Raw genomic sequence first — 25915 nt, forward strand, 5'->3', positions numbered from 1 at the left:
CGGGCGGCGGAAGCGGAAGTAGCAACTCTGGAAACCCGTCCGACCTTGAGCGCGCCACGCGCGGTTCCATTTCCGCCCCTTGCCGACTCTTCCCAACCGTCGCTTGGCGGCGCCGTTCATAAGAACATTTCCTCGTCGCGCCGGTCGAGACACTCTTGAACGCTGCGTTTTTGTCTCGCACATTTCCCGCCCCTCTCTATTCTCGCGCTTCGCTCGCCCTCCTTCGCTACTTCTAGAAGATACTGCAGTCGTGCGCTGGGCTTTCTCCTTCCGTCTAGACGTTTAACTATCCCCTCCCTGAAGAATGTGCGCCTAAACTGAAGCATTTTGTTCAAAGAGTTGCTGGCTGGAAACAGGAAGCAAAGATACGTTGCCGTCAGCGTTTTCTCTCAGGAAATAGAATGGTGAGAGAATGACCGGCACATTTCATTTCCACCTCAGACGGCAATGAAGTTGACAGAAACTTTATGCGTGCCAAACATGCCTCAAGAATTCCTGGCGTGCTTTGGGGCATCGGCTAGTGTGCGGAATAGTGACGAGTTCTAGGGGGCCCAGTTTTGGAAGCATTGTCATCTTAATACTTGGTGCACACGCGAGCCATTTGCTTAGACATTTTCTATGTTAAGAGCTGGATTTTGAAATATGCTGACGGTTAACTTGCGAAAGAAGCTGTTCTGTTCTCGGTAAATTTCGGTGTACAAAATGCGTCGCATACTTGCCCAAGTGACATCTGCATCATTTGCTATGGAGATCGTAGTATACATATATTTTACTAAGAATGCTGTTGTAACAGTTGAACACTTTAAAATTTTAAAACATTTCTGCCGATTTAGCCAGGGAGCACTGGGTTAAGATTGGAGAATTCACGACCGAGGCTATACAACGAGCGCAGAGATACAGAGTCAGTGATGATAGCCAATGCTGAAAAAGAGGGGTTTGTCACACCTTGAAGCAACTGCATTGGTTTCTTCCCCCCCCCCCCCCCCTCTAGCGACTCACAGGGGTATGTTTTAGACACAGTGCGCAACAAAAAATCGTTGCATCATGGTGACCAGGCTTACCCAATTCCTGAAAGTCTAAAAAAATTATTGTGGTCCTTGAAAATGGAAGGCTGCCAACACTATGGCAACATGGCGCCTAAAAGGAGCAGGAAAGACGGCAAGATGGCATAGAGTCTTGTGACGTCACAAAAATCGCCGACCATTAAGTGCAAGGCCATGTCACCTGTGAAATACTACTTGCCAGAGCCATTAACTTCACAACTAATTTCTTCAGAACACCGAAAACGCCAACGCCCGAATTTCTGGAGAATGGTACCTTTAACGTTTGCATGTTAAGAAGCCTATTTTTTTTTTAATATTGCCTCACCCTCTCCTAATTGAGCCGTATATAAAGCCCGCTTGTTCCCAAGCCGCACACGCCTGTCTTGTCTGGCCTATTTGTAATCATATGTGGCTCGCAAACTATAAGTTGTGGGTTCCGATTCCGCGTAGAATTTGAAGGTTTTCTTAAGAGATAGTTAGTTTTATATCTGCGCCCGCACTTATTCCGCGTTACACATGTTTCATTCTTTTTTTTTATTCAATTTCATTCCATTAATGAAGCCATGCTTCGTATCAGCTTTGTGACGAGATTGAAATTCCCGCGTTAAGCCAAGTGACTGTAAAGTCAGAGTCCTCTCGACCAATCAGGATTTATCGCTCACATCAGACTACATCGACGCCGACGATGGCGACACCATACTTTGTACCTCAGGGAACCCTTGCTCTATCGCCCTAAAAGTGACCCACAAGGAAGTAGACCAGGTTCAGGCAAGCAGCACAAAGGCAATCACAATTGTCGCCGAAAGAAGATGAACGCACCCAGGGCCTGCGTAGAGAGAATCCTCCAATTTCACACCGCTCGTTTCCAAAATCCCCCAATTTCCGCACGCTATAAAATTGAACCCTCTGGCATTGTCCGCCGACCGAAGGTACGGATGTCTGGACGTGCAGTACTGGTGCACCCTTTCACTCCGAGTAGTTAAGTGCACTGAAGAAACCATCAGATGGACACTATACTGATGTAGCCATGGATAACAGTGGGCAAGAAGAGAAAGGTGGAGGGGAGGGGGGAGGCAAGGGTGGTAATTCTAAACATTACCTCCTGCCTGCGCCCCCTTTGTAATGACTGAAATAGGGCTGAAGCGATCGAACTGAAATAGCGCTGCCGAGCCGAAATTCCAATATTCGTACATTGGGTATCACCCTCACCCAGGCTGGGGAACTATCTGGAACCTCCTTAGCTGTTACGTTAGCAGCGCGCATATATGCGAGCTTTTACTTTCGCGTTGGCCTGGATAGATATCTCGTTCGCTAAGATACCGTGCGGCAGCGGTCTTTTCGCGAACCCGTCAAGGTAAGACGCATTGTAAGTTTTACTCGTTCCTTATTATGGTAACGATATCGCTCAGTGTAGACATTTCTCGTTCCTCGTTATCGGTATTCGCCAGTAGGCTTAAACAAAAATCCTTAAAAACGCAGTAGTGTCACTTTTTGCAATAATTAATTGCCCCCATGGTTAATCCTAGCTTTAAATTATGACCAATGTCGATATTGTTCGCATTGTAACTGACCTATACTCGTGTCTGCGTTTAACGGTGGAGATGAAAGTGTGGAATAGAAAGACAAAAATGCTCTTTACCTTACCTGTAAGAGGAACTCGAGTTCTAATCTTTGGACAGCCACTTTTAAGCACCGAAAGGGCTATGGTGTCCCGCTCTAGACGTCATCGCTAACAATTATTTTAATATGGCCAAACTCATCATGCACAGCGCAACAAATGCTATCGAATATGCGATTGATGGACGCGTTACTCGCTAACTCGAAGACAAATAGCAAAACTTGTGCTAGCTTGGCCATCGGCAGCAACAGCTCCTCGTAGCGTCGAGTGTGCGCCGAGAACTTCCTTGATCCTTCCGTCTGGCTGTAGCAGCGCTGTACGGAACTCCGAAGATAGAGCTGGCCGGGAGAGGAACACACAGGAGAGCCTCGAATTACGGAGGCTTAACGGCAGGATGGTCGAGGAATTCCTCCTTTCGGCCATCGCGGGGCGCCAGCTGGCGCGGAGCAGTAAGCTTCCATTACGCGGTCCTCAGGCCGGGCAACGACTGCCACGGCCGGAAGGGCTGGCACAGCTGGGCAACCGAGGCCAGTTTCGGTTAAGGGTTGTTAACTCGAGCGGGCGGAAGAATGTGTCGCCCTGCCACCTCTCCCGTCACCCGTTTTCTCTTCCTCGCTCTCCTCTTTTCCAAGTCTTTTCTCTGCCCCTTCCTGTTACGTGTAATCGAAACACGGTGTTGAGACTGCCGCATGCGAAACTCGTCGATTACGCCTTATGCGAGCACGACCGACCACCTCTTAGGAGCTGTCTCTTGTCTGCTCTGTCCGATAAAATGGAATGCAGCTGAAGGCTTCGGGTGTTAGTTTCGAAGCCTGGGGGAGAACGAGAGCTCAGTCTTGAAGATGCCCTCTGTGGAATGCGTTTTCTTAGGTTCGCCACTCTTGAATTGCCTTGCATAACCACAATAATTAGCCGCGCATTCGTCATTCCTTTTAACTACCTCTTTGGCCTGGGGCAAGGTAACAGCAGTCTGAGGAGAGATCTTTGTCAGTTCTTTCATTGCTTCGGAGATTGGTCTGAATTTCATGCCGGTTTGGAAGTGTGAGACGTGCCCTTGTCAACCCAAGTAGTACGGTCCTGATGAATCACGAGGTAGTTTATTAACTTACGAGCCAATAAGCAGCTATTCAGTATGATCAGGCGTTTGCATGCCAAGCCGAGAGTGACGTGCTGAAAGTATTGTCCACTAGAATTTGGTCAAAGTGAAAACAAGGAGCGAGGGCACTTCGCCTGTCACGTTTGCTTGCAATCGGGAATAGCAGAGAAGCTAGAAACGTAAGGATGTACAAATCAGAAAATTGTTCATTTTTCTTGTTTTCATAAATTACCAAACAAAAAGCACTTTTCGCAAGAATAGCTATAAAGGTGACAAAAATAAAACCGCATTTCAAAAATTACGTTACACGCTTCTTTTACTAAAACAGGGCATATAGTACTTATATATAATTTGTCCTCGCAAAAAGAAAACAAAATATAAAAATTTCGTGAAACTGAATTTGTATATTTATGTAGGAAAGCAGGTAGCTTAACGCAAATAAATTGTATTTTGAGCATTCCAGTGAAAACGTGAAATACTGTCTTGGTTGCACGGCACAAAGTAGTTTATTTTTCTTAAGACATCCTAATTAGGAATATTACACAAATAATAAGGCTGTTTATATTCCATTTGTTTTATCACAGGATAATTTATGCCGTTTTCTTCAAAAATCTGCACGAGCACATCCTTGTAGGGGCATAATAGAAAGGCCCTTCGAGGAAGCAATTGCAAATGTATGCATTGCCGAGAGTCTGAAGGAAAGCTGTAAATGTTTGCAAAATACTGTCCTCAGCATGGACATGTCATTGGAAAAACCAACTGAAAAACCTTCGAGTTTCGGAAAGACCAGTAGTGCAGGAGCCAGGTTAATGCAGTATAGGTATAAACATTTTCTGCACTGATCTGCTAACGTCGTTATTTACATTGCTATAGGCTTTTGTCGGTTCTTGTTTGACGAATAATTTAACCACCAGTTTCTTGTATGCATCAAGATTCTTGTTATTTTAGTATCACGTTCTGAAAGGAAGGAGGGCTATTTAAAGCGATATATTAGAAACTAACCGCATATGTAACTCCGGACGCACAAGAATACCTACGTGTCAATATCGCGTCGTTAGTTGCATGAGATTATATGCACCATTTCTGCATAATGCATTCGTGCTCCAAAAACGAGAAGCCTTTGCCAAAAGTACACGGATGCCTCATTAGGTTCTGAGCCACATAGTAGTGTTTTAGTGCCCCAACTCAAGCTCTAATTCCTGGGATGTAAGGAGAAAGCATGTTGACGTCTGTATAAAACTTTTCGAACTTAACGAAGGCCGTAAGGTCTCCACTGTGCAAGTGAACAACGAAAAGAGCGGCCCGGTTAATTTTGGCAAGAACGGTATATATTCCCAAATTCCCTTGAAATATTAATTCTTTCCCTGCGTTATCCTTTCGTGCTATTTATTCCTGTAATAAAACCTTGTTAATTTAAAGGAACGGTATAACAATGTGTAAATATGTGTCTGTACAGTGCGTACGCCATTATCTGATCCCTTTACGCGCCATCAATGTGGCAGTAAATAAAACCCAATAAAATAAATTTCAAGTTTAACTACATTTTTAGAAGAATCAGCAACTGCGCACTACCATTGTGAGGTGCAGATTGTAAATTTATGCATAGTCTTTCAGTTCTCTATATTGTACGCCTTCATAGCGTGCACTCGTATAATACAACCATAGTAAATCATAACGAACTTTTCACGCCATTCTGAGCACCGGACTATATCTAAGATATGCACCTTTATGTCCACAAAATGCGTTTGAATGCTTTATATAGAGAACACCTCCATATGTCAAGCTGACATAATTATACTCACAAAGCTACTCGTATTGAATATAACTGTAAAATGTCTTTCTGCAGTTTTCTTTACAAACGATGATGGTTTAGTTGAAAGCTTCACAATGTCCTTTTTGTAGTTTTAAACTCTTCGATCGTTACCATGAGCTACAAAATAGAGAAAGGTCGAGGGGCTCCCCAGAAGTTAAAAGAAAAATTAAGTTTCGTGACATGCCAAGCTACCTTGATGGGGCCCAGAAAAGCAATTTTAATTACAAGAGCCCATGCAAACATTGCGAAATGGCAAAATCGAGGTGGAGACATTTGAACTGTACAGATAAAAAATAAAACCAGTAATAGAACAAAATATGGCCCTTCCTAAATGTCAAGGATGCAACGCAGTACTACAAGGATGTCCTGATGTTTGCACACGTCTACGTATGCTCTCATGATATTTATATCTGGATTGATTTCGTAGCGTATTTATTCGCATTGGGCTGAACACCACTTCTACACAGAAACAACGTGGAAATAAAGGCGTGAGTTGCAAACGAGCATAGAAGAGAGTGCTGTCAATCTGCACCCAGCGAGCCGTGCTGCTTTAACTTAGTCTTCATTTATAACTGAGAACGCAATTGCCTCTAGCAAGCAAGACATGGGAAAGACATTTTCGAGACATTTTTTATTGTAACCGCCGTACTCCAAGCCCACCCCTCATGTAATACCCCTTAAATGGGGCCTTTGAGGATAAAATAAATAAAAAAAGCAACTGAGTGCCCTTGCTCGGCTCCTGTCTTTTGCTGGAGCTAACGAAGAATGATTCAAACTAGAACACTAACTTTACTGGACTACGGAACTCCGGAAGGTAAATAGTATAACATGGTTAGGATTCCCAGGTCAGGTCAGGTCACAGCCCCCAAGCCTTCCAACCCAACCTACACCGCATGTACTGACTTTCCCGTGTAGCCCAGCGTCTGCTGCCCAGCATTGCAGTAAGCAGCTACAAGGCCGGTTGTCCGGTACCCGACTATGTCTTCCTTTTATTTCTTTTATCCCTTCGCCTACGAGCCGTGGCAGGGCTGAGGATAACAGAGTTTCAACCGAAGCGATAAAACAGTTGACCGAAAAGAACTGGCCTGTGGCGTACGTGATAACAGCCCTGGAAGGAGAAAAACCGACGCCCATAGGACGAATCGGTGGGCAGATTTATCTCCGAACCGGGCAAAGGAGTTCGGGACGGACGGAAAGAAGATTGTCAAAGGATGCAAGAAGAGGAATGCAAAAGAAGCGATAAACGGTCCGAGTCGAAGTTTCCTTTTTGGTGACCATAAGGATAGGCGCACCGAGAACAGACTCCTGAAGAAGGTCGGCTGGAGGACACAGAATGAGTGAAAAGGGGGAGAGGGGGGGGGGGGATGGTACTACAAGGCCAGAGTTGAGGTGAAGGAAACTGGCGAACACGTTCTTCCAAACTACGCGGAGTGCGAGGAGCGTCTTTTACTCTCACGTGATTATCCGGAGCCCTCACGTATTCCATTCCGGAAGGAAATACACAGGAAGGCTTCCAAGGAGCGCGCCCGCCCGGGCGTTGTTGCTGTCTTTTGTTGCACCCGCATCGCTAGGACCACGTCGGGACGGGAGGCCATTGGTAGTCTTGCAGTAGAAAGAGGTGGTAGCGCTCCCTACTCTCGCTGCTGTTTTAGTTGTTGATCGCTTCATCTGTTATCGTATTCGGGCTTCATTTTGTTTTAGTAGGTGAAGCGTGGGCAATAGAAGACTATTGGTGTAGTTGGCGGCTGTGTCCGGGCCTCCCTTAGAAAAGGCAAGCTAGCCACCGCTATAGCAGTCCTGCTGAACGGGTCGCCAGCCGTTTGACCCAGCGCCGTGCCACCTCCGCCGGAGCGTGGCCCCACAGTCCTCGCTATGCCTGCCCTTGGTCACTGGAGTCTTCTTTACTTCACTCTCGGAGACCGGGGATACCGGCAGTTTTGGGAGCCCCCGATTCCCCCCAGCCTAGTTCCGCGAAGAGGAGCGGTTCTGACTGCAATCGGATTTTACGTGGCCGGCTCGAGAGATTCTCCCCCGAGAAATGTTGGCCGGCGAAAAGGGGAGAGACAGAAAAATACGACCTTCGCTCTTTCACTGTGCTTAGTTTTCTTCTTGCCTTTTTAGAACCGTATTCATTGCTGGCCCGTGCTGTTTCTGCCGTTGCCGGACGCCGGAGTGTTGTTTTATATAGCTCGCATCGTCAGGCCCGATTCCCTTTTCCCTTCAAGTGATACCAGTTGAGGTGCTCAGCAACAGAGGCAAAACCGTTTATGCCACTTGATTTGTGAGAGAGCTCTCGGTCGCGTTTTGTTGCTTTCTAGTGCTTGAGTGCAGAATGCGGGAAAACCAGCCGCATGCCTTTGTGGAAGCTGCGTAAAATTTCAGCGCAAGCAACGGCAGAAGCCTCGACTGTCCTGCTGTTGAAAGGAAATATAGCTGTAGGGAAGAAAAACTATATTTCTTTTTTGTTTCTGTTGCTAAGGCTAGCAGGTGGCGTGTGGATATTCGCATATCTCATTTATGAATTCCTCTCTTTGTTCGAATTACCTATCCTCGTGCAATAGTAACATGCGCGTACGTGAAAAAATAATGAAATTTTGATTTTTCTTCAATTTATTGAAATTATTGACATTCAACTTGACGGCAAGCCTACTTAGCTCCTATACTGCGAACAAGGGAACTGTTGTAAGTGCGACCATGTTTTTTTTTTCTCGTGTAAATCGAAGAAAGACCTCAATAGTTTATTTATCACTTGATTGATATGGATAATTTAGGCATTCCTGGCGATGTAGCTGAATGATTTACTGAGCTATCACCTCACATTCTTGGAAGAGTATACACTGTAAAAACAAAAACACCTTTTTGGGCATTTGTCTGATTAAAAACACGCTTACACCCTGAGTCTAGGGCATTCGTGCCATTGGAAATCACCTCTTGCATGCCAAAGGGGTGCTTTGGTTGGAGAATATGCCTTAGGGTGTTACGGGCAAGCAATATCACCTAACATGCTGGGGGTATATGGCTGCGTAACTTCGTAGCCTTTTATACACAAGCGGCGCTGCTAATATAACCAAAATCCTAAATAAAGCACCAAAAGTAACGCTAAAATTAAAATTACACACGAGTGCTTTCTAAAAATGAAACAGAAACTGAAACAAAATTTCACCGCCAGGAGGCCGCCGGTAGCTACGAACGCTCTTTTCAAATTTCACAATATGGCCGTTAGCATTGTGGGGTGCGTTTCGACCACGTTTCGGCGAATGCTGAATGTGCTTCTTCGATTGTGTACCCTCGTGAAATGTGTTGCATTTCCCATGCATATGTGTTACAGAAGTGTGTACGCTTGTGAAGTGCCTTCTACATGTGGTGTTTAACGCAAACGGGCAATTATCGTGTCGGCAAGTGTCCGGGATTCTTTTTGCGTTGATCAGGCCGAAGGACTGCACCGCTTATGTTTGAGATGTCCGAAAGAAGAAGGCATGGACGATTTTTTTTTCTGTGTGACTAATACTTATATGCGCCGACTACATTGCACTCGCGCTGAAATCGCACTGGTTGGTTCGGTGCCGGTGATACGAAGGCGGACAGCGTACTTTGCGGCTGACGCAATCGTCTGTAAAGGTAAGCCTATTCTCACGCATATTGCGCTTTGTGGGAACAGTGTCCTACCGGATTGCTGCATTCTGTGTCTTTTTGTGCCGGAACGCTCCAGAATGTGCTGAAATGAAAACGTGAGACACGCGCTTGTTTTCACCTGGCTGCCAAAATGACATCGCACATGTGGTAGATGTCGCGGCGAGTTACGCAGATTTCGCGCAAGAACATCAGTCTCAACTTTCTTGAACAGAAATAATGTATGTGCGACGTTTCCTTGCATTTTGTACGCGCAGGAGTTTCACGAAACGATTTTCGTTTCTTGACAGTTTGATACTTGCGCTCAGTTCGCAATGACTCGGTTTTGTTCTACCGTTTCCGTTCGTGCGGTAAGGTCATGTTGGCGTACTACCTTATTTTCTCCTAGCACTCTCGACTCCCCCCTCCCCCCTCCTCCCTTATCTCTTAGACTTCGCGCTCGCTCTCCTGAAACCTCTATCATGCTTCGTCGTCTTCTTTCACTCGGAGCGCTGCCCCCCCCCCCCCCTTTTTTTTTTATTTACTCGGAGCATAGGCGCGCACCGTCCTGCTGCTCGGGGAGCGTCCTCCCGCAGCCCTTCTGTTTAAAATTTTTGTTCGAGGAGGCTATGGTCGTTCTCGGCGGCCGTTCAGCGCGGCACGCCTCTGCGCTCGTGCTCTTGGCATCGAAGTGCGCTGGTCGGCCGGCCTGGTTGCATAATAGTTTATTCCAAACTGCGTAAACTATATGCCGCTATCATCAGCCTATGTTAACTTCCCCGCGTCTGGATTTGCCTTTTTTAATCACAATGGGAGCATTTTTCATTTTACGGGGACCATATTTTGCGGTTGCATAGAGTTTGAATTTGCATTTTTATTATGCTGCTTTGTTATGGCGTTTTCTTTCCCTCTCGAAGAATAATTTGGGTACATATTTTATTTTCAGCAAGACTTCAATTAAGGCACTTGTACACGTGCTAAGTCAGCTGATGTGGTTCAAACCATCCAGTTTTCATTATTCTTGTGGTCACATTTCAACATAACTGTTTGACCGCATTACTTGATTTTTGTAGTGTCTTTAGACTAGAATAAATGGATATTCGATACTGATGCCTCAGCATTCAAGTAGAGGTCGACAGCTTGAATTCTGTGGCCAAATATTGTATCGGATGTTGCTATTACAGAGTTTCATTCTGACCAGATGTTTACTTTTTTTTGGTCTTTTGCTTAAATGTACATATGAAGCGGTTATCATAGCCTTAGCCGCATATGTTTACCTTCTTTGCTCATCACAGTGCGCATATTGCAGGCAAATTTGTGACTTACTGTTATTAAAAAAAATTGTAATGTATGTGTTGAAAGCAGTTTACTGATTTAAAGGGCCCAGAAAACAATTTGACTTTCATATACTAACGATGCATGTCTGTAGATTGACTCTAAGAATTGAAGCCCACTTTTTAAAGCTGAGCGGGGACCCTTAGTTTAGAGATATATTACATATTTTATTGCCATTCAGCCGTGTGCCAAGTTGAGAGAAGGAGGATCATAATTTTTGCTTTGTATTTTTTATATTAGACTTTCCTTAATATTGCTTGCAGTTTGGCGATGAGTGGCAAAATACTGATGGTTTTTGCAGTTTTCTAACCTTAGTAAATATTTGTATTTGCTGTTTGCTAATGCCAGTTTTTTTTTTTTCAGATATGTACAAAGGCATCAATTGCCTTAGCTTTTGTACAATGATTTTTAATATTCAGCTACTTGAAACATTGAGTAAAATGAATTCTTTATGGCTACCATTCACACAAACTTGCAGTTCGTACATGACGTCAACATGACGGCAAAGAGGCAGTTGAAATTGGCCTTAACAAGACACTTGGCTTGGTTTTGAAGGACACCATTCGTGCAAGAAAAAAGGACATTGCCCGGGTGCTCGAAGTATGTTCTGAGAGAATGCGTGAAAGGAGAAAAAGCGTAAGTATTAAGCTGTTTCCTTCTGTTCGCTGTATGTGCTATCTAATTGGCAGTTTTTCGCTAAATGCCTACATTTTTGCCATTTTGCATTGCCTTACAGATATACTAAAGACATGGCTGAGCATCAGAAAGAATAATAAAACCATAACTAGCCTGTGCATTTCTTCATATGCAACAATTTTCGCATTAGCTATATTTAAATTACCTATTGTTCTTCTCCATTGTAATGGTGCAGCCTTTTCGAATCTGTTCAACTAGTAGCAGAGAATTAGGTGATACCTGATTCAAATCTTCACAAGCTTTGCTAATTTTTGCTGTCAGATGTTTGGCTTTCAGTTTGCGTGCCTCTACATGTTTTCAATTTTGTTTATTTGCCTTCCTAAATTAGACAATAAATTATCGCCTCAAAACTCGGCTGTCTCTTTTTACCTGCAAGGAGGTACACCATTGTTGTGTTGCTTATTTCTATTGTAGATGTACAGACAGTATGCATTCTGCAACTCTTGGCAAACATTGGGAACCAGCCGGGAGCTCTGGATGTTGTTTGTATCATTTGTAAGTTTTCTCTTTGTCATTTGAGTATTCAGGAAGCCTACTTGAAACCGACATTATTAGCGAATTTTCTTTGTTTCTAAAATGGTTTACAGTCTTACTTGTAATATGTATTAGTGATTCATAATTCAAATATAAATACTACACAAGTTTTCATCACAACTGTGAATTCTTTGCTGTGAAAGGATCATTTGCACTGCAAGTACAATCAAAAGCACTTTTAAGAGACTCCTGCCATCACATGCTTACCACGTTGTATTGCATACAAGAGTCACCTGATGAAGCAGTGGTAATGTCAAGATTGGTGCAGTGTGCCATTTGACTAAGCACTCTGCTGCAGTGGACCAGCAGTGCTTTATCAGATGGCTCTTGCAGGCAGCTTGGTGGGGTTTAGCATTTGCTGGAAAGGGGTCTCTCAACCTGCTCATGCATGCTAGTTCCTAACATGTTCCTAATGTCTGGAATATATAATCTCAGACTGCTTAAAAAGAAATATTTGCCACATTGTCTTATCCTACAGGCTTCTGAAGGTGGGTAACAGTTTATTAGTTGTTTTTAAAAAAAATGCTGTAATTTGCTAGCCAAGTTTGAAATGATGTAATAATTTTAATTCTTCTGAGATTAGGTTTACCACATTGGTAGGGAGAAAATACTGCTGTGTTTCAAGGTTCATGCTGTATAAATATGCCTTCAACTACAGATGCTAACATTTCATGCATTAACCATGTGGCACTGTCATAGACATTCTCATTTATAGTAAACATTCTCAATAAATCCAAATTGTTATTTTTGCATTTCAAGTTATTAAACATATTTTTAGTATTCGAACCTTTAGTATTGCAAAGTGCTCGGACTGCCTGCCGCTATGACGATTACAACTTCTTGAACACTTGAGCTTCCTGCCGCCTCTTGAGACTCACCACTGATGTTCTGGATGTCTATGCATACAATGTGCTATGCGTGGAAAATGTTTTAACATGCCATGCTTCAGTGTTGACATTTTTTAGAGCTTCTGCTGTTTGGTTGTTTGGTAATGCTCTGCTGTTGCACATGTAATTGTCGCTCAACTCGAAGCTCCAGTGTACACTTTCAATGAATAATGTGTGATGAAGTTTAAGAACTGCCACATAGAGCAGCGAGAACACTTTTTCCTTGTTACTAAACCTTAAATGTAAACACTTCAGGAAGCATTGCGATGACCTAGGGCTTGGCTGGTTCATACTTAGCACAAGAAGACGTGCAAAAGTTCAGAAATGCATTATGTGTTATGTATTACATGCACTTTTTTTTTTTTTTGTAGTGCCCCATCACTAAGTATGCTCTTTCCACATTTTTTTTTTGTTTGGTTCTGCAGTATCTACTTGGCCAGTGCAGGGTATGCTGTAGGCCTTGTGTGAAGCCTTCAATTGAGCCAGCTGTTAATATTTTAGTAGTAAACACCGTGCTCCAGTGCTGTTTATTGTTTATTTACATTTTTAACTATCATAATAAGCATTCCAGTTCATGTGAAATGAAACGTTCGTGAGGCAGCATAGAAGTTCTCTAACCCAGGTGCTTTTGATGAGTGTAGCCATTTTTGTTCGATAAAATAGCTTGCATAATCTAAAATTACCATGCAACAGCAAGCTGCATGAATAAAAATGGGTAACAGTATATTCTGCATTGTTAATTGTGAGATAACTACCAGTGGTTTCCGATAGGGCCCTTTTCCAGCACACTGCTCTACACTAAAGGGGCATTGGCGTATTCTAAATATAGAGTAGAAAATATGTTGAATTTGCTTTTTGCCAGGTGCAGTGCATATTTATACAGCTGCTCTGTTATGCACTTCTTTCACAATTTTATCAAGGAACAGGAAGAAAAGCCTGCCACGCCGTGCGTCGGATATACTGGGAGCAGCATCAAAGAAGCTGAAGAGCATTTCCCCTTCATTCAGCAGCGGAAGCTTCTTCGAGTCATCGACTCTACTTAGGCTATTGTTCCAATAATGGGTCGATTTTGGCTGTTCAACCTGACATATGACAAGGGGTTCGACAATTTGTGCTGCTTTATAGCGCACCTCTTTTTGGGCGTCTGCGTGCCGAAGCCAAGATGCGCTGCACGACGCTTTATTTCATCGCTTAAGGCCGAATTTTATGCAGGCGCACGCGTTGACACTGACAAAGCATAGGATTAATATTGTGTACTGCGATTATTGCTGCATACGACTAAAAGTTTTGTTGTTGTCTTTTAAGAAATGCCACCATGCTGTTGTGTTCATTGTTTGGTTCTGTTTTTGAAAAAAATCTATACTTTGTTGTCTGCATTTGTTGGAACTGTTTTGCTTCTTTCATTTTTCTAGGTATTTACGTACATACCATGTATGTTTTTGCCCGTCTGCTAGGCTCTCGGTGGAGAGTGGCAGTATTGTTAAATAAATGAGGTTCCATAGCGCGCATCAATAAAGAAACAGAACACAAGTGCCCCCCTGCCCCCCCCCCCCCCTCCACCAGCACCCGAGCACCCACTAGCCCGAACCCTGACCCTTCTATGCCGAATAAAAGACTTCCAGTTTCCGTCTGTGTAACATTTTTTTGGTAACATGCTCTGTGAATTTGAAAAAACAATCATACAGGCATGCGCCATTCGAGATGTCATAATAATGGCATGCAGTATCTCTTTACATGCTCATTTGGCATTACAGGTGGTTAAAAGGAATACCATTAAGCTTGATTGCGAATGTGCACATAGGAAAAGCATTAAGGAACGTGTAGTGGTAAAAGTAATTCCTAATTAGGGAATGCAATATATGGACGTTATCCGCACTGATTTTTATCAAGGGGTGTAAGGGTGCAATGCCACTGCTTCCACCCTGCAATCGGGTGTAAAGGTGATGAAAACACCCCCGTGCATTGGCCCCATAGAAGGGTGTTATGACCAACCGAAGCACCATCTTTGAGGGTGTACTGGCACTCTGAAGCCACTTTTTTTCAAGGGTGCAAGGGTGTTAGTTATAGACATGCGAAAACACCTAATAAGGTGTTTTTGTTTTTACAGTGTACCATTACAGTAAGAGTCATTTGCCTGAAAAGTGCATATATAGTATTTCCTATATTATTTTATGTAATATAAATGCTAAGCTTCGACAAAGTCTAACATCAAGGGATTTTACAACTACCTAGAAATTGAGTCTGGCTCAATGGAATGGCATTCGGAATAATTGCATCGGATTATGAAATTTACATTCTCAAAAGTGCAACAACAGTGCCTATCTTGCTTCATTGTTTTTTATATATATAGGGATATACAATAGCGGTTTATATATATAGGGATATACAATACAACGAGGAAAAAAATATTTTTTTTTCCATGGCGTAATCCTTCGAGGCTTGATAAACTTCGCAAGCAGTAATAAATATTTGCTTCATTAAAGGCAGCAATGTGTTCTTTTGATGCTTTCACAGGGCATTACATTCTGCCGTAAATACAATTAATCGAGTTCAAAACTCCCGAGTGGCTGAAGAGACTTTAGCTGAGAACAGAATCGACCGCACCTCTGGTGCATTAGACGCAGCATAACATATTTCATATTTCTTTCACCACATCCATTTCCCCTCATGCTCTTTTATTTTTGCGAGAGAGCTTCAGAAGCGTCTCTTTGAAAAGCACCTTCAGCCGCAATCAATGCCGCGCACCTAATTTAGGTTCTTGTGCCCGGACTGATGCGCCCTAATCAAAACTTGTTCTTCCAGTCACACTTTTCCCTGAGGCGTTCGGGGGCCTTTTGCCGATGACGCTGACGTGTTTCCCTTGCGCTAAAGCCATGGCTTGGTCGATGCCGGCTCGCAATTCTTTTTCACTCCCGAACCACTTTTTATCCTTTGGCTAGCTCACTAAGGAAGGTTCGTAATTAAAACCGACAGTACATTGATTAACACTGGGAGAAGTAATAACGACTTCAAAAGATTTTCTAATTAGGAGGAAAAACGAAGCGTCTGTCATAACAGTGTTCAGATACTAGCAATAAATCGCACCGTGCAGTGTTTGAGTTTTATCTCAAAGCTTCGTTTGCTTCCGCGTTCTCTTTAAAGGCAGGAGACAGCATCCTGAGAGGCGAGAGTATCTGAATAAATCAATATGGGCCATGTCTCCTCATCACGTTTGCGACGTGAGCGATTTTTTCAGTTAGAAATGGGTGCATTTGCCACGCGCGATCATTATGGTTTTTGGAACTCTTTCTAAATTATCGCAATACTACAACGCCAGGCATCGCAACATTAAGACGAATGCAGACGTCATTTAGCCCTCATGTCCGCTTTTGTTTGTTTCGCGGGGGAAAGTACTCGTTGTAAGTCGGCGTGAAAGTTGTGTACTATGCTAAAGAAGTGTTCCGCCAGTCACACAAGCGACGCCTGACTACAGGGCCATCCAGGCTCTTTTGGAAGTAACTCTTGCGCGGCAGTACAGTCACCTGGACATGCGGCATAGGAAGCATAGCCACAAAGCGAGTCATTCTGAACGTACTATATTGCTCATACATGGCAACGTATTACATACAAAGCCAAACTATCACAAAGAGCATCGGACTAAAAATGCGCAAGCTAAAAATTTGCATTAGGTTAGCAAAAACTTCGATGCACTATCACTGCGATCCAAGGGCTTCTCGACTACTATTCTCAAGGACGCAGGATCGAATCCCGGCCTCGGCGGCAGCTCTTCGATGAAGGCGAAAAGCAAGGCGCCCGTGTGCTGTGCGATGTCAGTGCACGTTAAAGAACCCCGGGTGGTCGAAATTACCGGAGTCCTCCACCACGGTGTCTCTCATAGCCTGAGTTGCTTTGGGACGTTAAACCCCACAAACCAACCAACCAACCAAGGGCTGCACTGTTAAGCATCCAATTGTAAAAAAGTTAAATTGGTTCACAGGAAGGGAAAGGCGCAGTAACTGTCACACTTGCTCTGTGGACACCCGAACCGCGCCGTAAGGGAAGGGAGGAAGGTGGGAATGAAAGTGGAAAGAGAGAAAGAGGAGCCGTAGTGGAGGGCTACGGAGTAATTTCGACCACCTGGGGATCTTTAACGTGCGCTGACATCGCACAGCACACGACGCCTCTTCGTTTCGCCCCTGTTCATATTTCGGTGCAAAAAGGTATCTGTTGTATACAAATCTATTTGCTCGCCGTTTGCGGCAGCCATTAAGCTAGCAAGTCCATACTGTCAGGAGCAGAAGTGAGTCCCCTTTTAAGGAATGACATTAAACTGAATGTCGAAAAAGAATCTCTCCGTTCTGAACAGCTGCGAGTACAAAGACAGGTCACCTTCCAAATAAATGTTGCAAACAAAACGAAACAGCTCAAGGAAAGCATACCACGCTAACGAAGCGGCGAACATGCTTTGAACGCTCGCGTGGAGCGGGCATAGTACGACCGTTTCTTTACGTAGCGTCTGCGTAGCCCGGAGCGATTCTAGCAGCATGGAGAACGACAAACGAAGCGCACAAGAAGAACAAGAAAAATAACCAGACAAGTGCGACAACATGTTCGGCGGCTGTAAATAATCAAGCTTCCTACAGACAGGAAGACATTCAGGAAAGGGGGGGGGGGGGGGGGGGGGGAGGGAGAGGGTAGAGCGAGGGTAGGGAGAAGATGAGCGGGTGCAGCACGACTGGCGCGGCGATAAAAAGGCACCCCGGGAGAGATGCACCGTAGCAGAAGAAGTAGGAGAAGAAGCAGTAAAGTAACCATGTGGGGAAGAAAGGAAGAGGGAGGGGAAGGAAGGGACGTCTTATCCTCGAGCGATTGAGAGGATCGCGCGGGTGTGGACGGGATGCGCTGCATTGGCCGTTGCCGCCGCTGCTGCTGCAGTTCATCATTTGGGCGGTAAATGAAGGGGAAAACAAGCCGAGAGCAAGAAGAGGACGCGGCTACACGGCGAGCGCGGAGGACCCGGCCATCGAAGGGTTCAACAAATCAAGCGCGTGCGAGTGGGCCGTCCACGCCCGTGGCCCCGGTCTTCCCCTTCCCTCTGCGGTGCACCGGCAAGACCAGGCTCTCTTTGCCCGGTCATGATGAGTCTCGATGTATTTTGTTCAGTGGTACCTCTGCTCCTAGTTCGTCCGGGGGAAGACGCAACGCCAAGTTCGTCTATCCTTGCTTTCAGTAGCGGTGGCTAAGTAGTTACCTCGATCCAGTGGCACTAGCGCGGAATGTGGCCCAGCCAAAGAAATTCAGAACGATTATAATGAGCGGAAGACAAGCTCCGTCACGCCTTAAACATTTCGTTGTGTCAAGGTGCTCGTACAATGCTCATTTTATAACAAAAAGCCAGGCATATATAAGGTTATATTCCAGAGTAGATGTGAAAAGTAGTATCCTAAGTCCTGTATTTCATTTCAGTTCCCGACTATTTGAGAGTATGTAGATCTTTTCAAAAATGAACAAGTAAGATATACTCAAGAAACACTGTTACTTGCTCGCTGGTCCACTTTACAGCAGCAGAAACTGGGGAGAAAGAGAATGGTCACTACTAGGTTCAGATTACTTCTGGTGGCTCCACGTTCGCATTTTCTCCTGCAGGTATATTTGCACAGATTTCTTGCCATTTGACAGGCATTCCGTACAGTTTTTGTTGAGACAAGGAATATCATTTCGTATGGTGCGACATTGCTACGAATGAACTGCTTTGCCGTCTGTACGACTGTCACAATTTCTTTGGGAGCGCTGGCTACATCATGAATGTCGCGAAGACAGCATTTCAGCACGTAGATTCCGGAAGCCGAGTGATCTAAAAAATAAAAAAGTATATATATATATATATATATATATATATATATATATATATATATATATATATATATTTGCATAAGTAAATAGATGTACTTGGTTGCTAGAGGGTACATACAAGTGAAAAATTGTTTCATACTGTTTCCAAGTTTTTGGAGTCGACGTTTCGGCAAGAGCCCTGCCTTTCTCAAGATATATATATATATATATTTATATATACGTTCCCTTTGTTTTTTGTAGAGTTGGAGCATATCTATCCCCCTTCCGTGAGGCATGTATATATATATATATATATATATATATATATATATATATATATATATATATATATATATACACACACACATGTTTCACGAAAGGGGGCTAGATATGCTCGAACTCTACAAAAAACAAAGGGAATAAAGCGAGATTAAGATAACAAACATTCAACAAATACCGTTTATATTTGCCAGTTTTTTTTTTTTTTTTAACGACGTCCAAGCACAATTGTGGATTGACAGTAAAAGGGAGATTGACCTATACTTGATTTCATCAGAAAGATAAATGAGGTTCTTCATTGAAGGGGTAATATATGAGGTTCTACAGATTGTTTAAAGAACCGCTTTATTATTATGCACCGCGTTACCGCAGGAGTAAACTATGTGAAAAATGGAGTTTAGCCTGGAAAACAAGCATTTAACAATGTTGAGATTTGCAGTAGTAGCTTTCTTGTTATTCAACAAGTACACGACTGTACAGATTCCGAAAACACCTTTTCTGTCGTGCATAAGTATGTAAGCTGTCTTAAACAGTCTTTTTTTTTTGTGTGTGTGTAACTAATATATTGTTATTTCTAGGCTGTTCCTAAACAGCTATATAGAATAATACCATCAAATGATTGTCAAGAATGAAAGTCACGAAGAGCAAATAGCTCTTTAAAGATCGAACGAGAAAGCAAGAGATTAATCAGTGATCGCATTTACGCTCGCAAAATTAAAAATCCTTGCTTCTGTCGTTACTATATTCGTGCCAAGTTAGAGTACACTACAATCACTGCGTTTACGGAGAAAAGAAGGAAGAAGAAATGACGATAGAACGAATCTAGGCATATAAAAAGAAAAGTTTGTTTCGCCAAAGCAAAAAAAAATGTCCTCGGAAGAGCAACGAGTTCGATTTAATACGTGTCTTCCAAGCAGATTGAAAATCAAGGTACTGCCGGATGTCATGAAGCTGGCCACTGAATTCAATTCTGAGAACTTGTTACGCGGCAAGACACAGATATCGCGTGACGTGAGGATGGTCGTCGGCTGATGAAAATCAATGACGCGCTCGCGATCATTCTTCGCTGCAGTGGCGTGCAAATTCTGCCCATCGGCAACGTGTATTCCGTCGCCTTCAAATACACCTTTTAGATCTGCTGTAGATAAGAGTACAGAAAGAATGCAAGCAACAAAATTGTTACACATCACCGTAGACTCGTTTCAAGTTGATTGCGCCCGCGAGGCGCATACAAATTTTGTCGCGGGGCAGAATTCCCGCAACACAGTATTCGTTTCACAGTTGTTGACGGAGTGCTTCTCGTAGAAAGACGGCAACCTTTTGTGAAAGCGTACTTTCCCTTAAAGAGGCCGAGAATGAAGAAGCGCCCGCCACGACAACTTCCTAAAAAAAAAGCCTGGACGCCATTATAGTAGCAGTTTCAGGAGTAAATCTTGCCAATTTCTAAATCGTTATTGGCTGTTCAGTTCAGCTCGCTGGGTAATCGCGCAGAAAAAAAAAATAAAAAGGGGGGGGGGGGAAGGGAGAGGGGTTTAGAAAGCGTCCTGCAAAGGAATTCTGGGTCAGAAGCCCAAACGTTATTCCCTCTCGAAATCAAATGCTTACCAGCTGGCCAGAAAGTTGTGCTTATGAATAAACAAAAAAAAAAAAAAAACAACCGTTCCTTTTCCTCGCAGACACATCAGTGTCAATTTCTTCATTCCATCGACCGGGATTTAGAACCTAGACTACCAATCAAATTTTCTGACGATCTGGAAACTGTTTACTGTCAACTTTATCTGAACGCTGCGTTTACAAAGGGCTCACAGTTCCATTTCGAACGAGAGCACCAACCGCCCTGTCACAATTGGGTTCAGTCGAAACAGCACTCCATATTTATTTCAATGCCGGGCTTATTTCGGCAACATTATGCACTATAAGCGTTGTATGCATTTACTCACCCATATCCCTATATAGAAGAGTGAGCTGTGCATTGGGTCTTTTAGAATATGACTCGAAGCCGAGGTGAGCATATGACTTTTATTTGTGTCTATTTTGATAACCAGGGTCTGCTATATAAGAACTCGAAAACGTTCTTGAATCTCATCGTGACGCACACTTTGGTTGGTTGGTTGGTTGGTTCATAGGAAGGGAAAGGCGCAGTATCTGTCACACTTGCTCTGTGGACACCTGAACTGCGCCGTAAGGGAAGGGATGAAGGTGGGAGTGTCTGCAGCGAATTTTATCATCCCAATTTACTGCGCCTTTCTTTATTTTCCAGTGTTCCTCGTTTATGCATCTTAAAGCCCAAATTCACCGGCAGTATTTTTTAAACTTCAACTCATGCTGTACCCGTCTCCTCTCACCTTTCTCTACCTTGCTGTCTTTCCCGAAATTACTCCGTAGTCCTCCAGTACGGCTTCTCTTTCTCTCTTTCTCCTTTCACTCCCACCTTCCTCGCTTCTCTTAATTACGGCGTGGGTCAGGTATCCGCAGATGTGTGACGGGTACCGCGCCTTTTTTCCAGTAAACCAATAATCGGTTCAAATCCGTACCGAAAATAACCTTCCAGCTTGGCCCCGCCGTGGTGGTGCAGTGGTTACGTCGCTCGACTACTGTTTCCAAGGACGCGGGATCGAAGCTCGGACTTGGGGGGCCGATTTTTCGATGGAGGCGGAAAGCAAGGCGCCCGTGTACTGTGCACTGGAATTTCGACCTCCAGAGGTTCTTTAACGTGCACTGACATCGCACAGCACACAGGCGCCTTGCTTTTTGTCTCCATCGAAAAGCTGTCGCCGAAGCCGGGATTCGATTCGCGTCCTTGGGAACAGTAGTCGAGCGCCGTAAACATTCCGCCACCCCGGAGGGGTCCATCGCCTAATATGTCGGAGTTCTTACATAATGGTTATATAATCAGTGCCGTCGGTGCCAGAATCCAGTGCGAGGTCTGAGCTGGAAGTCAGATCCAAAGGAGTGAGCCGCTTTTATAGCTGCCACAGTCGCTGAGCTGTCAAACCATTTGCGTGCGCTTATAGGGACCAAAAGGTGCTGACGAGTTTGAACGCTTCCATTCCTTTAACAGCGGTCTCCCTCTTTGCAAGCGCTTTTATTCGATTTGCTACCTTTCTCGCATGGTAAGGCAGACCCAGCTTAATAAATGAAAAGTGGTTCTGGAGAGAATGCAAGCAAAATAAAATCTGCGATGCTGAGCTTTGCTTTATGTACAAACGATGCCCAACGTTAATACGCGCATTTAAAGGGGAAAATATAAGCGATACCGAGCGAATGTACGCTCAGAGCACAAAAAAGCTATGATTAGTAGACGACATGAGTACAGCTTACGTTTCCCAAACGTGACCGTTGCGCGAGAGCTACATATTATGCTCCTGCTATTTGACAAAGCAAGCGTGGCAGGTCTCTTACATTTCGTCTTGCCTTGGCATTACTTTTTGAAACAATGAGACATTTTATCGTTTATTTCTTCAGTGTAGACAAGACACAACGTGCTGACTTCCCATGATGTCTGCAGCGGGGATAAATGATACGGCTCCATGTGCGCATTCAATGCATGCACGCAGGGGCGAGAAAAAGGAGCCAAGGTCAAATTTTTCAAAGCAGTTTTCATTAACTTTACACTTCGTATGAAACGTCACCCCTTATCACATTTCCTCCCTTTGTTTACGTGGTGGTACAAGTGTCGGCAGAAAATTGTGACAGATAGCGCGCCTTTTCTATCCTGTAAATCAATTTCAAACGCCGCTAATGCCTGTACCTGGCTGCACTAACGCCTCCTAGGCATCTGGGTCTGCTGCTGTTTGCTGTGTGGTGCGGCGTTCGAGGAAGCGGCATATGAAAAGCGCCGGACGGACGCCTGGATCGGACGTCATGATCTGTCGAGACGGTACATCGCGCGCCCCTTGTGGCGCGCACCTTGTTGAACACACCATTTGCTATGTAAGCATTTGATATTTAAGCATGGAGAATTAGGATGGATTCGTTTTGACGTAATTATGCTCATGGGCCTCCACTGTATATGGTGCTTCAGAATGGCAGGCTATCACTGTGACAGGGACGCCAGACCTGCTCAATTTTATTTTCGAGACAGTATAGAGCGATTTATTGCCACTCAAAAAGTGGCTGTAGAACCCCCCGAATGGCTATCAAGAACATTTGTTGTATCTGCGGGAGTTTTAAAGCGACGAGGCCAGTCTAACACTGGGTAATCACGACATTCATTCATGCACATTGCCTTGTGTCTTTTTCATGTTTTAATCGGAGTTTCCTTTCGTATTATGTCGAGTGACAAAGGCAGGCAAAAAAGAAAAAGGAAATCCGGGGCGTGGCGCAGTTGGTAAAGCGCTGGTCTTCAAACTGGTTGGGGAACCAAGAAATGGAGGTTGGACTCGCGGTGGATACAAGGTCTAATAATTTATTTTTAGCTCTCGCTCTCAAACGCGTGACACCTCTGCTGACAACCTTCTGTCGACAACGATGAAGCATTAACTGCTTTAACCTTAACAGATTAGCTGTGGTTTAGCATGTTGTTAATCCTGCAGTTACGCAAAAGCTATCTGCATGGCTACGCTTAGGTTTGATTTGAAAGTAAAGACATGGCTTTTGCACATGGTAGTTTCCACTATGGTTTCAGCTTTATTTTTACCTTGAGAGGCACTTTTGACCACTGAATTGCGATGAAGCGACAGCCTGTATCGTTCGATGGTCCAAAGCCCTCCACTACCGGCACCTCTTTGTTTTCACTCCCACCTTCACGATGACGCGATAGCGTAAGCTTTCAGCCAACATATAAAGCCCCGCTTTAACCGAGCGATATGAACGTGCCCGCGTGGCCTAGGGATAACATGGATGCAAGAGTTTTGGCAGGCTGATTGTGATATCACCTTGCCCGAGTTGGCAGCTCCTGCCAAATGTACTTCGTCTTCCTCCTCTTCCCTTTCCGCATATTCGCCTACTTCTTCCTCTTCTTCTTCTTCCTTCTGCGGTCTACGGACAGGCACGGAGAGAGACGGCGAATGGGGAGAATTTGGTCAATGTAGCTCTCGATACAGAACTATTTTGGAATATTAGAGACTAGTGAATATCTCCGTTTTCTAGCTAACGACGTTGCCAATTTTATGACGGTTAAGTTTCCAAGCCGAAAAAGTAGCTTTAGTGTAGTGAACAAAAAACAACGCAGCGTTCAGAAGCGTTGGAAATGGAGTTAACATTCAAGCAGCTGTTCCATACATTTTATATTTTGTAAGTTAGGAACTTTCTATCCTTTTTTTTTTACCTTCTACTGGATTCTAAACTTTACATATCCATGAAGTTAAATGGAAAAGCTCTGCTAATGACGTATAAGCGGCGGCAAAGCGTGTGTTTTCGAGGACAGCGAGGACAATTTTTTTCCAATATGCATAGTGGCAATGGAAGCTATATCCGATGGATATTCTTTGCACCGCTCACTCTTGCAGCTGAGCCTGCACTGAGTAAAATTGCAAACAGCAAGAGCTATTAGTTTTAGGTGTCTGCCATTCAAAGGTACACCGCTACAGCGTACGTCGAGCAATGTCCAAAGTTGCGCGCACAAAAAAAGTAACTCATACCGGCTGAGAGCTCCGGATGACGGTTCTAAAATGTATATTTCCCAATAGTCTGTAGTCAGACCAAATATACCGCGTAGCTCTGTTTCCTAGCAACGGGTTGGATGTAAAAGTTAGCTTCGCATACTTCACAGTGTTTTTATTAAATGTTGGCGGAAGATGGATGTATCGAAAAACTTGCCAGACGACTGAACTATGAGCCGTACCACGAGCGTAGATAACTTTTGATCGAGATCCGGGGCTGGAAAAGAAGTAACGTGTTATAGCCAGCTTCGCTTGCGGTCGCGGACCAAGAGAATCAAAGCGGCCCACAGGACACGTTCCATCCTTAGCCGGCTGCGCTATAACCAGAGCGCGGGAGCCGCTCGCGCTCTGGCCATCGCACCGAATGCGACGTGACGCCGGGAGACCGCACGAGGCTCCGGTCACGTTTCCAGCGCACCTCGGGGCTATTTGTCTTGCTGAGGAGCCTGCGTCCCCTGGCTGCGCCCATTGTTGCCCACACATCTCTTTTTATCTCCCACTCTCTTTTGCGTCCATTTCTCTTCTAGGCCTGCCTCGTTTCCTCTGCCCGTTCGTTGCACCCAGTAGCAACAGTCGCTGTGACGCCGGCGTCATTGGCTCTTCGGGGTGGTGCATATAACGTCGCAGACGTGAATTGTCCTCTTGATATATAGTCTCCTCAAGAACTGGCTATGTCAGTGTGGCAGCGAGTGTCTACGTGTGTATGCGTGTGGGAGGGAGGGAGGGCAGCAGTCCCGAATGTGGATCATAGAAACACACCACTCGTTCGACTACTGAAAAAGTGCGTTATGCCTTTGCTTCGGCGAATGGCATTGCAGAACGCGACAGTCGCATCTCGCTAAAATATTACAGATTGCAGCTCGGTTATATATATCATGGCGCTTTGAGGGGTCGGGGTTTTGTGCAGCCTGGTGGGGAAAGGCTGGATGTCATTGCGGGCTTCTTTTAATCTTTTCTTTTTCACTGTTCTGCATCTGACGGGGCTTGTGAAGTCTAGCTCTGTGTTGTTGAAACACTCTCATGTGTTGAGATACTGGTCATTCTTAATGTATGCAGCAGAATAATTATGCTATAAAATAGAGTGTTTCCCCAGAATATGCAGGCCACAAGTAAGGCTTCAGATCCGTTTTGTATGGGGGGGTTGGATCACACCGCCAAAGCTTCGAATCATTTTAACGCTATCAGAAAAATTGTTTTCGTTGCTCTCGTGCTCATTAGCTCAAAATGTCACCACAAGTCTGGCACACTGTGTCGTAGAAGCCCACTCCTCAGCTAGTGTAGGTCTGGAACAGATTTCACTCCACTGCTAGGCTGTTAACTTTCTAACAGCCTGAGACCGCGAATCAGTTATGGGGGACACTTAAGCTACACTTTTAAGGCAATGACGTGATAGCGTTGAAGATCATCCTGCATATAAAACCCTGCCTTAACCACGCCCTATTGACGTGTCTGCGTGGCCTAGGGGTAGCATGCCCAACTTGCTATTCAACAGCACTGAAAGGGTGATTCTATTACACCTTCATACCGAAAATGAACAACCCTAGTTGGCAGCTCCGTCCAAATTTCTGATACCATGCGGTCTCGTTAAGTT

The 25915-nt window shown here is 44.4% G+C and overlaps 1 protein-coding gene and 1 long non-coding RNA gene across 3 annotated transcripts in view; both read left to right on the plus strand.

The window, feature by feature from the left end:
* LOC146185624 (B-cell receptor CD22-like) overlaps positions 1–25915 on the plus strand; it is a 256315-nt gene that overhangs the window by 61858 nt on the left and 168542 nt on the right. The gene's annotated exons all lie outside the window — the stretch shown is intronic.
* On the plus strand, positions 9095–14170 carry LOC146185625 (uncharacterized). 2 transcript variants are annotated; one of them, XR_014707808.1, is made up of 4 exons: positions 9095–9188; positions 10993–11150; positions 11625–11705; positions 13552–14170. It is a non-coding gene; the product is annotated as an uncharacterized LOC146185625 (long non-coding RNA). The 2 variants fall into 2 exon arrangements; XR_014707809.1 differs by having other exon boundaries at positions 13558–14170.

Source organism: Amblyomma maculatum, chromosome 6 (assembly GCF_055883805.1).
Source record: "Amblyomma maculatum isolate TAMU_Amacu chromosome 6, ASM5588380v1, whole genome shotgun sequence".
Lineage (NCBI taxonomy): Eukaryota > Metazoa > Arthropoda > Arachnida > Ixodida > Ixodidae > Amblyomma > Amblyomma maculatum.